The following is a 6,943-nucleotide window of genomic DNA, read 5'->3' as shown; positions in this document are numbered from 1 at the left end:
CAACACTTAACTCAATCCTGGACCTACCTGGAGATCTCACAGGTTAAGAGCTCAGTCCCACAAAACTTCCCCTCTTCCGGTGCCAAATGCAGGTCTGGGTTGTTACCAGGACTTCCAACTGCCTGGCTATAAACTGGAGGGTCCCTCTGCCCCCTCCTCGGGTTCAATTAATTTGCTCGCATGGCTCACAGAAAAGAGTTTACTTGCTAGATTACCAGTTTATTATAAAAGGATATAATTCAGGGGGGCATCTGAATGGCTGTCGGTTAAGCAGCTAAGCAGCTCGACTTCAGCTCAGGTCATGACCTCACAGCTTGTGAGTCCCAACCCTGCATAGGGCTCTAGGGCTCTCTGCTACATTTCAGAGCCTGGAGCCTGCTTCAGATTCTGCATCTCCCTCTCTCTCTGCTCCTTCCCCACTCACGCTCTCTCTCTCCCCCTCAAAAATAAACTTAAATTAAAAAAAAAAAAAAAGGAAGAAGAAAAGGATATAACTCAGGAATAGCCAGATGGAAAAGATGCTTAGGGTAAGGTACATGGGAAGGGGTGTGGACTCTCCATGCTCTCTCTGGGCCAGCCACTCACCCCACACCTCCACCTGTTCACCAGCCAGGAAGCTCTCCAAACACTCTCCTGTTGGGATTTTTATGGAGGCTTCATTACAAAGGCATAACTGATAAAATCACTGGTCATTAGAGATTGGCTCAATCTCCAGCCCCTCGCCCCTCCCCAGAGGTCAGACTACACCGAAGGTACCAATCTCCTAATCACAGGGCTGGTTCCTCTAGCAACAAACCTCCATCCTTAGGAGACCAAGATGTTTTCCAAAAATCACTTCATTAACATAAACTCAGAGGTATGGGTGAAAAGGGATTGTATAAATAACAAAAGACATCTATTCCACCTTTATTGCCCTTGAGCTAATTCAGGAATTGAGAACAAACACAAGTAGTATAACAAAAAATGCCCCGATGGCTCTTATATAGGAAATTATAGGAACTGTGTCTAGAAACAGTGGATGAAGACCAAATACATTTTTAATCACAATATCATAGAGAAAGAAAAAGAGAGGTACACTCGTTTCACCGGAAAATAAAATTAGTATAAAATTGGGGCGCCTGGGTGGCTTAGTCGGTTGAGCGTCCGACTTTCGCTTAGGTCATGACCTCGCGGTTCGTGGGTTCGAGCCCCGCATCAGGCTCTGTGCTGACTGCCGGCTCAGAGCCTGGAGCCTGTTTCAATCTGTGACTCCCTCTCTCTCTGACCCTCCCCTGCTCACGCTGTCTCTCTCTCTCTCCTAGAAATAAATAAAACATTTAAAAAAAAAAATTAAAAAAAAAATTAGTATAAAATGGAATTACCTTGACTTCCAACTTCCATTTATGAGGTAGAAAGCTGGGGAAAGCATCACTCCCCCTCCAATGACAAGAAAAAGCCAAACAATCTACATAACTGATATGGTTTGGAGTGCTGGGGTTTGGAGCTGAGGGCTAAGAAAGAATTCTTGAGATGTCTTCGGTACAAATAGGTAGTTTCATTAAAGTACAGGGACAGGACCTTTGGACAGAAAGAGTCACACGGGGCTTGTAAGGAGGAATGGATCTTATACTTGGGAAGGTAAAGGTTCCGGGAAGTTTCCAGACTTTCACATGCTAAAGACATACAGGATCTTGGGGGCCTAGCTATTGTGTTTTTCCCTCTAGCAAAGTATTAACATTCAGACAGTCAGGAGTTCCTGAAAGAATGTCATACTCAGCCTATCTCAAGTATCAGCCAATGGGCAGTGGGTTATATATTTAATTTTATCTACAGTTCCTTGGCTTTGTTTCACACATCAAAAACTGTGACTTGTCTTAAAGACACCAGAGAGCTGAGGTTACAGGGCAACCAAGCAGACTGAAATTTAAGGAAAAACAGGCATATCCATGGAGAGACGTAAGCTCTGGCTCATCTCTGCATCTGTATGAGGGGACCAATATACAGGCACGTAAGAAGAATTCAGGTACAATTTTTAATGAATTATTAAAGGTCTTGGGGCACCTGGGTGGCTCAGTCGGTAAAGCGTCTGACTTCGGTTCAGGTCATGATCTCACGGTTCATGGGTTCGAGCCCCGTGTCGGGATCTGTGCTGACAGCTCAGATTCTGGAGCCTGTTTCAGATTCTGTGTCTCCCTCTCTCTTTGACCCTCCACTGTTCATGCTGTCTCTCTCTCTCTCTCTCTCAGAAATAAATAAAACATTTTAAAAATTAAAAAAAAAATAAAGGTCTATCATGGATTAGGGGCGCCTGGGTGGCTCAGTCAGTTTAAGTGTCCGACTCTGGATTTTGGCTCAGGTCATGATCTCACAGTTTGGGAATTCAAGCCCTACCTGTACTGACAGTGCTGAGCCTGCTTGGGATTCTCTCTCTCCCTCTCTCTTTCTCTGTCCCTTTACCTCTTGATCTCTCTCTCTCTCTCCCTCTGTCTCAAAATAAATAAGTAAAGCTTAAAAAAAACAATAATAATGGTCTAGTGTGGGTTAGTTAGCAACTAACTAACTAACAGTCACTCAGAGGTTTTTTCCTCCACAGATCTCAGTGGATTGGATGCTCATAAAAAATACTAGGCAGGAGGCCCGAGAGAGCCCCTCTGTAGCGCTAGTCTGGAGAAGGGAAGCAATCGCTATTCCAGGAAAATACAAAGGTCCACCTGGTGCCCTCTCTAAAGAATAAAAATCTTTCACTGCTGGGGAAAGGGTGGCAAAGCTCTGCCACTCCCAAAGTAGCTGGGGCAGAGTTGAAAGAAAAATAAAACAACCCTTTATTACTGGGGGTAAGGCAGGAAATTCTGATGCAGACCAGTAAAGGTATCCTACCTTTGGGGCAAGAGCAAGATCACCAGAAAGATCCACACCCCCCTCCCCTCTGCCTGCCACTCAGGTCCAGAAAAACAGGGCGTGCCTAAGACTGAGGCTGAACCAAGACAATGGAGATCCCTACTCCCCACCACCAGGTATGCAAGCACCCAGCAACAATAACAAAAAGACCAAAAGCTGAGGGGGAAACATAAACATTGAAGAAAACCCCTCCCTCCAGCAAACCAATCCTAAACCCAAGGAAACACCAGAGGAATTTAAAGCCATGTGTACACCTAAGGTAACCATCACCACAACAAAACCCAAACCCAACTCAGGGCTGATGGAGGGAAGGGGGTAGGAGATGGGCTAGATGGATGATGGGTATTAGGAGGGCACTTGTTACGATGAGCACTAGGTGTTGCATATAAGTGATGAATCACTGAATTCTACTCCTGAAAAATAAATAAAAGAGAGCTAAATTAGAAAAATAAATAAATAAACAACTGTTTATTGGGGCCCCTGGAAGACTCAGTCTTTGAAGCGTCTAACTCTTGATTTCAGCTCTAGTCATATATCACAGTCGTGAGACTGAGCCCCTTGTCAGGCTCGGTGCAGGGCATGGGGCCTGCTTAAGATTCTCTCTCTCCCTTGGGGCACCTAGGCGTGCAGTCGGTTAAACATCCAACTTCCTTCTGACTTTTGATCTTGGCTGGGGTCATGATCTCAACAGTTTGTGATCTGGAGTCCCACCTAGNCCTCTCTCTCTGACCCTCCCCTGCTCATGCTGTCTCTCTCTCTCTCTCTCTCTCTCTCTCTCAGAAATAAATAAAAAATAAATAAACTTAAAATAAAAGATTCTCTTTCCCTCTCCCTCTGCCCCTCCCCTGCTCGTGTGCACACACACTCTCCCTCTCTCTCGAAACATAAATAAAATATAAAATAACTATGATTAATACATTAAATGCTCTAATGGAAAAGTTGGACAGCATGCAGAAACAAGTGAAATTTCAGCAGAGAGATGAAAACCATAAGAGCAGGGGAGGGGCAGAGACCTAGGAAATGATCTAGGAAAATGGGAAAAGAAAAGAAAAAAACAGAACAGAGCCCCCAAGGATAGTATCAAAATGGTCTGTGGTAAATATAAAAAAACACTTTTTGAAAAAAAAAACGATTGGGGGGGAGCTATTTTTTAATTGCTGTAGTATATAATTGCCTCAAGTAAAATTTCATTAGCAGTGAATTGTGGATTTACAGCAAAGATGAAAGTAAAATGTATGACAATGACAGCACAAGACAGAAGGAAGAAGTGGGAATTATATTGTTGTAAAGTTCTCATATGTGAAACAATGTAACATTACTTTAAAAAAACGAAACTAAACTAAAGGGGCACCCAGGTGGCTCAGTTTGGTAAACATCTGACTCTGGATTCCAGCTCAGGTCATAATCTCACCGTTCATGAGTTCGAAGCCTGTTTTGGGCTTTGCTTTGACAGCACCAGAACCTGCTTGAGATTCTCTCTCTCCTCTCTCTCTACTCCTCCCCCACATGTGTTCTCTCTTTCAAAAAAGGTAAATATTTTTAAAAAACTAAACTAAAAAGATTAAAAGAAGGAGTATAAGTAACAAGCCAACAGTGAAAATAAAACATAAAAATATGCAAACCAAAAGTAAGTGAAATAGGCCAGAGAAAAATAAATGTCATATGATTATACTTATGTTAAAAACATAACAAAAAACAAGAAAGAAAGGGACTCATAACTACAGAAATCAAACTGGTGGTTGCCAGAGGGGAAGGGAAGTGAAGGGATAAGCAAAGCAAGTGAAGGGTATTAAGACTACAAACTTCCAGGGGGATCTGGGGACTTAGTCAGTTAAGCGCCCAACTCTTGATTTCAGCTCAGGTCATGATTTCACAAGATCTGCACTGACAGTGTGAAGCCTGCTTGGGATATTCGCTCTCTCCCTCTCTCTCTGTCCTTCTCCGACTCGCTTGCACACACACGCTCGCCCTCTCTCTCAAAATAAATACACTTAAAAATAATAAAATAAATAAGACACAGAGATGAAGAGTACAGCATAGAGAATACGGTTAACAATACTGTAATAACAGTGTATGGTGACAAACGGTAACTACACTTATCATGCTGAGCATGTATGGATTTGTGGAATCCCTATGTTGTGCATCTGAAACTAACATAACATTGCATATCAACTATACTTAAATAATAAACATCTTTTAAAAAGCAGAAAAAAGGACATATGGAATAGAAAACAGAAGACAATTAGCAAAGATGGAAGGTTTTAATCCAACCATCTCAATAATAACGTGAAATGTAAATGATCTAAACATACCAATTAAAAAACAAACACTGAAAGATTAGATGAAAATACAAAACCCAACAGGTAGTCTACAAGAAACCTTCTTTTAATATAAAGACATAAATAAATTATGGGTAAAACGAAAGGAAAAAATAAGCCATGCAAACAATCAATCAAAAGAAAGATAGAGTAGCTTTATTACCATTATATAAAATAAACTTCAGAATAAGAAATACTGCTAGGGATAAAGAAGTCAATTCATCAAGAAGACAATTCTAAATGTATATTTCCTCCAAAAACAATGTTTCAAAATACATAAAGCAATATATACTAAAAAGAGAAATACACAAATCTGCAATTATAGTTGGACTTCAAAACACCTCTCTCAGTCATCACAGGGCTGGCTGACTCAGTCAGTAGAGCATGCGACTCTTAATCTCAGGGTCATGAGTTCAAGTCCCACACTGCGTGTGGAGCCTACTTTAAAAAAATTAGCAAGATCTAGAAGACCTGAAAATGGAATGTCCCAACAACATAGCTCTTTTCTAAGTAATTATGTGAATTCTAAGAAAAACAAACAAAAACTGGCAACTGAAATAGGATTTACCTCCATCCAGGAGAAGGGGGTCAGAATAGGGGTAGGAGACAGTCTTCTAGCAGGAAAAACACTACTTTGGCTCCTCAAGTTTCACAAGAGAATATCAACCCTACTATCTACTCTGTTGGTATCAGAGCACAGTTAGAAATCCTCCCTCAGGTGCTGCCTGAGGCCTTTAAGACCAATTCCAACCTCCTTATCAGGTCCTTATCACTACACCCCCCACCCCCACCCCTACCTCCAACCCCAGCGTCCACCCAAGGTCCTATCCCAAGGTCCTATCGCACTAAATTACTTGCAGTTTCCAGAACCTGGAATCGTCCAGAGTTTCAGACCATCAGACAAACACACTTTTGTTCATACTGAGCCCTCCGCTTCCAACACCCTCTCTCACCTTTTCCCAAGCATCCTGGCTGCCATCCTTCTCCACGTATCTACTTGTGCCTATGCGGTTTCTAGTACATACTTCTGCCTCAGCAGCCATCTTATTCTATTGCATTTACTTATCTTCAGTCTCCCAACTAGTCAGTGAGTTCCTTGTCTGTTTTAACAGCTCCCAATACAAGGCCTAGCACAGGCTTGGTACTCAATCCGTGATCACTGAATAACAATATACACCTGAGTGGCTCAGTCGGTTAAGCGTCTGACTCTTGATTTCAGCTCAAGTCATGGTCTCGCAGTTTGTGAGTTTGAGCCCCACATCAGGCTCTGCACTGACAGCCAGGAACCTGCTGGGGATTCTCTGTCTCCCTCTCTCTCTCTACCCCTCCCCCGCTAACTCTCTATCTCTTCCCAGCAAAAACTAAAAATAAATAAATACCTAGGACAGAAAATAGCTAGCAGAGAAAATACACAACAAACCCTACTAAAAGTCTGACACCTGGAGCCACCTACTCCCTGCTTGCCAGAACAACGAACAAAAAAAGGCTGAACTAAATGAAGTGCTCACGCAGAGAATTCAGTCTGAGACAGTGGTTCTTATTTTGTCAAAGTACTTGTTCTGTAGGTACCAGAGGATGAAGGAGAAAAAACGAATAAAAAACAACTATGACTACAATAATGGTTTTGAATTCAAGTGCATTTAATTCGTTGCCACAGTATCTACATACATTCTCAAAAGGGCAGTCCGTATCTGCGGGAGAGCCTATCCCCACAGAAACGGGATAAGAATCAAGGAGCTCATAACTAA

Source organism: Crocuta crocuta, unplaced genomic scaffold, assembly GCF_008692635.1.
Source record: "Crocuta crocuta isolate KB4526 unplaced genomic scaffold, BGI_CrCroc_1.0 scaffold152, whole genome shotgun sequence".
NCBI lineage: Eukaryota > Metazoa > Chordata > Mammalia > Carnivora > Hyaenidae > Crocuta > Crocuta crocuta.
The sequence above is the reverse complement of the archived record's forward strand: the minus strand, read 5'-3'. Positions refer to the sequence as shown.